The following is a 6,637-nucleotide window of genomic DNA, read 5'->3' on the forward strand; positions in this document are numbered from 1 at the left end:
TGGAGTTGCCAGCTGTTGACTTTATATTTTTCCATTTGAAGGATGTTTTCAAAGGGATCTTCATATCTAATAGATGTCCACAGAGATCATTGTCTTTAAGGTTCAGACTGTATCCTGCTTGCAAGGCTCACTCAGAATTGGTCTCTAGAAATAACTTTGAGACTCAACCAGAATTGCTTGCTTGTTTTCATGCTGGGGGACTCAGGACACATAAGAATCAGACTTTCTGAATACAAAAGGTGGCTCTACCCAAATCAAGCACCAGTTGGCAATATCTATCTTGTCTGGAATTAGAATGAAAATATAGGGGTTGGGGATTTAGCTCAGTGGTTAGAGCGCTTGCCTAGGTAGTGCAAGGCCCTGGGTTCGGTCCCCAGCTCTGAAAAAAGAACCAAAAAAAAAAAAAGAATGAAAATATCAGCACGTGTCTGCCACATGGAAGACTTTCTGCGTTGGTTCCTTGTACTTAGTCAGTCTTCAGGTTATGACTGCCTTGGGTTTGCATTGCTTGGTCCTGGGTCTTGTTAAAACCCATGGTTAAATTGTAGACTGTCTTATGTATACCAACACACTTTTCACAAGCAAACCAGCCCTATTGGGGAACATTGACAGCTAGGATTCATTGGCTTTATCACTGCCTTGGCAATGAACATATTTGCTTCCTAATGTAATGAACAGGCTCTCTGGAATTTACTCAATTTCCAGCTCTACTTAAAGTAATAAGACCCACCGACGAGCATCTTTAAGGAGCAGAACACAGCGTATAAGTAGTTTCAATATCCTGTTTCACTTCTGCTGGAAGCCTCCTGAACAGGCCTATTTAACACTCTTCCTTTTTAGAGAGAATCTAACCACAGCTTAGGATGTTTAAGTGGTTTGCTCAAAACACAAAATCCAATATAAAATCTAAATCTGTTAGCCCTTCTCTGTAACTGATGACTGCTACCTGCCAATCATACGCACGTGCTTGAGGGTATACGCTCATCACCTCTGTAATGAGAGGGTAGCAACAAATTGCTTTTGGAACTGCTTACAACAATAGAAGGTCTCAATCCCGTTATTTCAGTACTTCTCTATAGAGTACGATTCAGTATAACAGGTGCCTTTTTCTTACTTTACCTCCACCCAGCATACTCAGTTTATAAATTCCTAAGCATTTTAAGGAGACCTATGAAGAAGGAGAGAGTTTACCTTGGCTTTCTCCTGGTAAAAGCCTGGAAGACAGCATTATCAAAAGCTTCTGACGAGCTAGTTCCCTTTCCAGAGGTCAAATAAAAAACTCTTTCACAAAAGCAAGTGTGTTTGGGAGATAGCTCAGTAAATTAAGTGCTTGCCTTCTAAGCATGAGGACCTGGGTTTGACACCTAGAGGCCGTGTCAAAGAGTTAGTTTCCTGGAATGTGCTTATAATCTGAATGTTGGGGAGACCGAGGCAGGAGGACCCTGGTCACCCAACCTAAGTGTTTGGCGAGTTGTACACTGAGAATGTTGTCTTAAACCTAAAACCAAATGTTAAACAATAAAAACAGTTGTAGATGGCACTTACAGGGAACAGCACCTGAAGTTGTTCTCTGGCCTCCACATGCAGGTGCACATATATGAATGTATAAACACACACACACACACACACACACACACACACACACACACACACACACAACGGTAAGGGACCAGTCTAGAGTCACGCACGCACGCATGCACGTGTGTGCCACATATCAGAGACATATTTATTAACTGCAAGATTATGAATGTTTTCATTTTATTCCAAAAATTATCAGGACAGAATTTTCTGTCTTAGTTTTAAAATTGTCTACAGTGCCAGATCTACAGTGATCAGAAACAATCAACGGAAAAATTACTTTTACAAAGACTTGTTGCATCTGTAGGGACAACCCCCAAGAGGATACCAAACGGAGCCCTTCCTTAACTCAATTAAGAACACCACAAGTGATAACTCCATTTCCCTGTGTTTTCTCCTAGCATGAGATGACTCAGCCAGAAACAGCAAGATACTATCGCAGATGTTCCTTTGCTCGCATAGCTGGTTATTGCTTATCTCGATGATATTTTAATACAAACACACAACTGTTCACCCTGTTTTATGGCTGTCAGGATTTTGCTTCATATTTAACAAATGGAAGTTTATGAGCAGATGTACCACTGACTCAGATTTACTTTCCCCGTCATTATGGCACATAGAGAAGCTAAATGCTCGAGAGGGCATTATTGGCCACATCCGTACTGATAGGATATAGGATTCAAGCTGCCCCTCCAGATTCTCCCCTGGAACCACCAAAGGATCAAATTATTTTCTAGGATCCCAAGGAAATGACAATGACGTAGGATTACTCTCACCACTCTTCTTGGGTATAGTAGAAAGTAGCAAATAATTCCCTGGGACATTGTCATCTTTAAATGATTCTTTCCCCCTTCTGATCTGGCTTAATGGTCTCAGCACTTTGAGGTTTTGGATCTTGATGGATGGGTTCACTTAAGCTCTGTGACTCTAGACTGGTCCCTTACCCATTGTGTGTGTGTGTGTGTGTGTGTGTGTGTGTGTGTGTGTGCATGTTTGTGTCACAGGACAATGTCAAGTGTCTTTCTCAATCCTTAGTCACTCTCTGCCACTTGACCTTTTTTTTTTTTTTGGAGACAGGGTCTCCCATTTGAACCTAGTACTCACTGATCCAGCTAGACTTTCGGCTGCCAGCGAATTCCAGGAATCTGCTTGTCTCCTCGCCCTCACTACTATGCTGCAGACTCCTCCTGCCTTGTCTGTCTTTTTACAAGGTAATCATGCTTGCTGAGCAAGCACTTTACTGACTGAGCCATTTCACCAGCCTACCCCCTTACTTTCTGTCATTCAGCTTCGGCTTGAGCAGTCACACACGCAGTCATACTAACCCTGTGCTTTGCTTACAGATGTAAGCCACACAAGATGTCTTGGAGACGCCTGGGAAATTATCCTGAATGGCACCAAGCTGGATGCTGCAGTTGTTAGTCTCCAAAACTATTGTGACGGGACAGCAAGCACTTTGTAAAGGAGCCTATGGAGGCTGGCAGGCAGGGTTCTTTTTTTTTGTTTGTTTGTTTGTTTGTTTGGAACTAGAAAACCTTTTATTTTTCCCCAGAATGTGGAATATGTGCATACCCAGGAGACCTGGTAGAACAGAACCCTCCTGGAAGTGTCCCAAGGAAGCATTGGAGACCTTGGACACTTGCATGGTGCAGCCCAGCTCCCCCTTACTCTGGTGTCAGGAAGGTGCAGGCCAGCTAAGCTGGGCATCTGCATCTTATGCATGCAGGCCAGTTCCACAGATGGTCCAGCTAGTTCTGGCCATGCATTCTTCTTGGCCTGAATCCTTTTTGGAGAACTGGTCTTCCATGGAGTTTGTGCTCCCAGGCACCAAAATCAGCCACTCCTCAGTGTCATCCAGGGAGGGCTTGTAGGCACAAGGGCATCACTACTGGCCATTCACCTCGTCCCACATGAGGTTGGTCCTTTTCTTGGGATGGATGCCCTTAAAGCTCACCAACTGCTACCAGCAAATGAGAGCCCTTGGCCAGGCAGTGGCTTCGTGCGGGGAAGGCCTGTGTCAGGCTTTTGCAAGCACACTACCACCGCCTCCTTCATGCCGTTGGTCAGCAGCTTCCACAGTTGGTTGATGAGATGCTCTGGGTTTTCCCACTCCAGGGCACGCAGCTCGGCCTCCAGCAAGGCCCTGGCCTGGCACAACACCATCGGGGGTTGCTGTCAGAAGCCAGCAGGTTGCCCAGGTCGAACTCCAGTTCTAGCTCCCTGTGCCCCATGATGTGCTACAGCTTCTCTGCTTCCTCCTGCTCTTCCTTGGCCAGCAGCACCTCTGCATTCTGCCCCTCCGTGGCTCTCGCTTAGGTCTCAGTTCCATCAATTTTGGGGATTTTAATTTTTTTTTATTTAATACTTAATAATAATTCTTTGGTTTCCGGGCAAACATCCCCCTCCCCCCTTCCCTTCCTTATGGGTGTTCCCCTCCCAACCCTCCCCCCATTGCCGCCCTCCCCCCAACAGTCTAGTTCACTGGGGGTTCAGTCTTAGCAGGACCCAGGGCTTCCCCTTCCACTGGTGCTCTTACTAGGATATTCATTGCTACCTATGAGGTCAGAGTCCAGGGTCAGTCCATGTATAGTCTTTAGGTAGTGGCTTAGTCCCTGGAAGCTCTGGTTGCTTGGCATTGTTGTACATATGGGGTCTCGAGCCCCTTCAAGCTCTTCCAGTTCTTTCTCTGATTCCTTCAAGGGGGGTCCTATTCTCAGTTCAGTGGTTTGCTGCTGGCATACGCCTCTGTGTTTGCTGTATTCTGGCTGTGACTCTCGGGAGAGATCTACATCCGGCTCCTGTCGGCCTGCACTTCTTTGCTTCATCCATCTTGTCTAATTGGATGGCTGTATATGTATGGGCCACATGTGGGGCAGGCTCCGAATGGGTGTTCCTTCAGTCTCTGTTTTAATCTTTGCCTCTCTCTTCCCTGCCAAGGGTATTCTTGTTCCCCTTTTAGAGAAGGAGTGAAGCATTCACATTTTGATCATCCGTCTTGAGTTTCATTTGTTCTAGGCATCTAGGGTAATTCAAGCATTTGGGCTAATAGCCACTTATCAGTGAGTGCATACCATGTATGTCTTTCTGTGATTGGGTTAGCTCACTCAGGATGATATTTTCCAGTTCCAACCATTTGCCTACGAATTTCATAAAGCGGTTGTTTTTGATAGCTGAGTAATATTCCATTGTGTAGATGTACCACATTTTCTGTATCCATTCCTCTGTTGAAGGGCATCTGGGTTCTTTCCAGCTTCTGGCTATTATAAATAAGGCTGCTATGAACATAGTGGAGCACGTGTCTTTTTTATATGTTGGGGCATCTTTTGGGTATATGCCCAAGAGAGGTATAGCTGGATCCTCAGGCAGTTCAATGTCCAATTTTCTGAGGAACCTCCAGACTGATTTCCAGAATGGTTGTACCAGTCTGCAATCCCACCAACAATGGAGGAGTGTTCCTCTTTCTCCGCATCCTCGCCAGCATCTGCTGTCACCTGAGTTTTTGATCTTAGCCATTCTCACTGGTGTGAGGTGAAATCTCAGGGTTGTTTTGATTTACATTTCCCTTATGACTAAAGATGTTGAACATTTCTTTAGGTGTTTCTCAGCCATTCGGCATTCCTCAGCTCTGAATTCTTTGTTTAGCTCTGAACCCCATTTTTTAATAGGGTTATTTGTCTCCCTGCGGTCTAACTTCTTGAGTTCTTTGTATATTTTGGATATAAGGCCTCTATCTGTTGTAGGATTGGTAAAGATCTTTTCCCAATCTGTTGGTTGCCGATTTGTCCTAACCACAGTGTGGCAGGCAGGGTTCTTTCCAGGATGCCCACTGCCATTCTCACTCCAAATGGTCTTATCAGCAATTGAGAAACTTCATAGAGAGTCATTGAGGTTGGTGAATGTGTATACGTGTGCACGTGCACACACATACATACATATATATACATAACATACATAATATATGTATGTGTTTATATGTATATATGTATACATATATATAGAAACTTACATGTATACATATAATATAAATATTACATATATTTATATATATACATATAGGTATACATTTATTATCAGCCACAAACCAGGGTAGGGAGGAGAGAGAAGGGAAGAACAGGAAAAAGCACCAAAGTCAATACATACATATGTATACACACACACACACACACACATATATATACATATATACATGTATGTATACATATATACACCACACACATATATAATATATACATATATATTATAAGTGTTTATATATGTATGCATGCACACACATATATAGATACTTATATGTATACATGTAATTCTATATGTATCCCTGACTGAATGCCTTAGGATCTGTTCCAAATCAAACTCTTTATGTGACCTTCTTGCCCCAGCAGGCAGTGACGAACAGGCTATGCCTAGCAGTCGTTCTGTGGCTGCTGTTCTCCCTAAGATGAAGCAGTTGAATGAGTGGGTTTCATTTTTCTGAAATGTGTCACAGTTAAGGACTCAGACCCACCTGAGTCCACCAAGCCCATAGGTACATACATCTTCACTGGTCATGAGATGGCCCCTCCCCCTTGCACCACGCCTCCTCATTAGAGCTAATTTCTGGGCACTGTCTCTGAATCTTCCTTCTTGGATTGTACTGGGGAATTGTTTCTTCTTGGCTTTGGCTTTTTCTTGTTCTCCCCTCAGTTTCTCTTCTCTTCCCTGGTCCATGGCCCATAATGAGGCAGGAGCATTGAGTTTATGACTCATGGAAGAGTGATGGTTTCCACATATCCTAACTGAACCTGACCCAACACTGACCTGTGAATGAAAAACTTGGAAAATCGACACTTTCCCCTTTCCCCCTTCTTGTCCTCAACATACTAAGTGTGTAAAGTTTTGTTGATTATTGTTGGTTAGCCTTGCTGTCCTAAATGGGTTACATTGACACATGATGACTCAACCACTACCCTACTGTGCTTCTTGGTCCCCATTCTTTAGTAATAAGAATAGAGGCGATCCTCTACTAGACTGTTTTAAATGCTTTGCAAAAAGTATCTGATTAACAAAAGTCTAAGGTAGGATG

The 6,637-nt window shown here is 43.8% G+C and overlaps 1 pseudogene; it reads right to left on the minus strand.

Moving 5' to 3' along the window:
• Window positions 1–2,893: 2,893 nt before the first annotated feature.
• On the minus strand, window positions 2,894–6,282 carry Rrs1-ps7 (ribosome biogenesis regulator 1 homolog, pseudogene 7; annotated as a pseudogene).
• Between the last annotated feature and the right edge of the window lie 355 nt (window positions 6,283–6,637).

The sequence above is a fragment of the Rattus norvegicus genome, chromosome 4, assembly GCF_021556685.1.
Source record: "Rattus norvegicus strain SHRSP/BbbUtx chromosome 4, alternate assembly SHRSP_T2T, whole genome shotgun sequence".
NCBI lineage: Eukaryota > Metazoa > Chordata > Mammalia > Rodentia > Muridae > Rattus > Rattus norvegicus.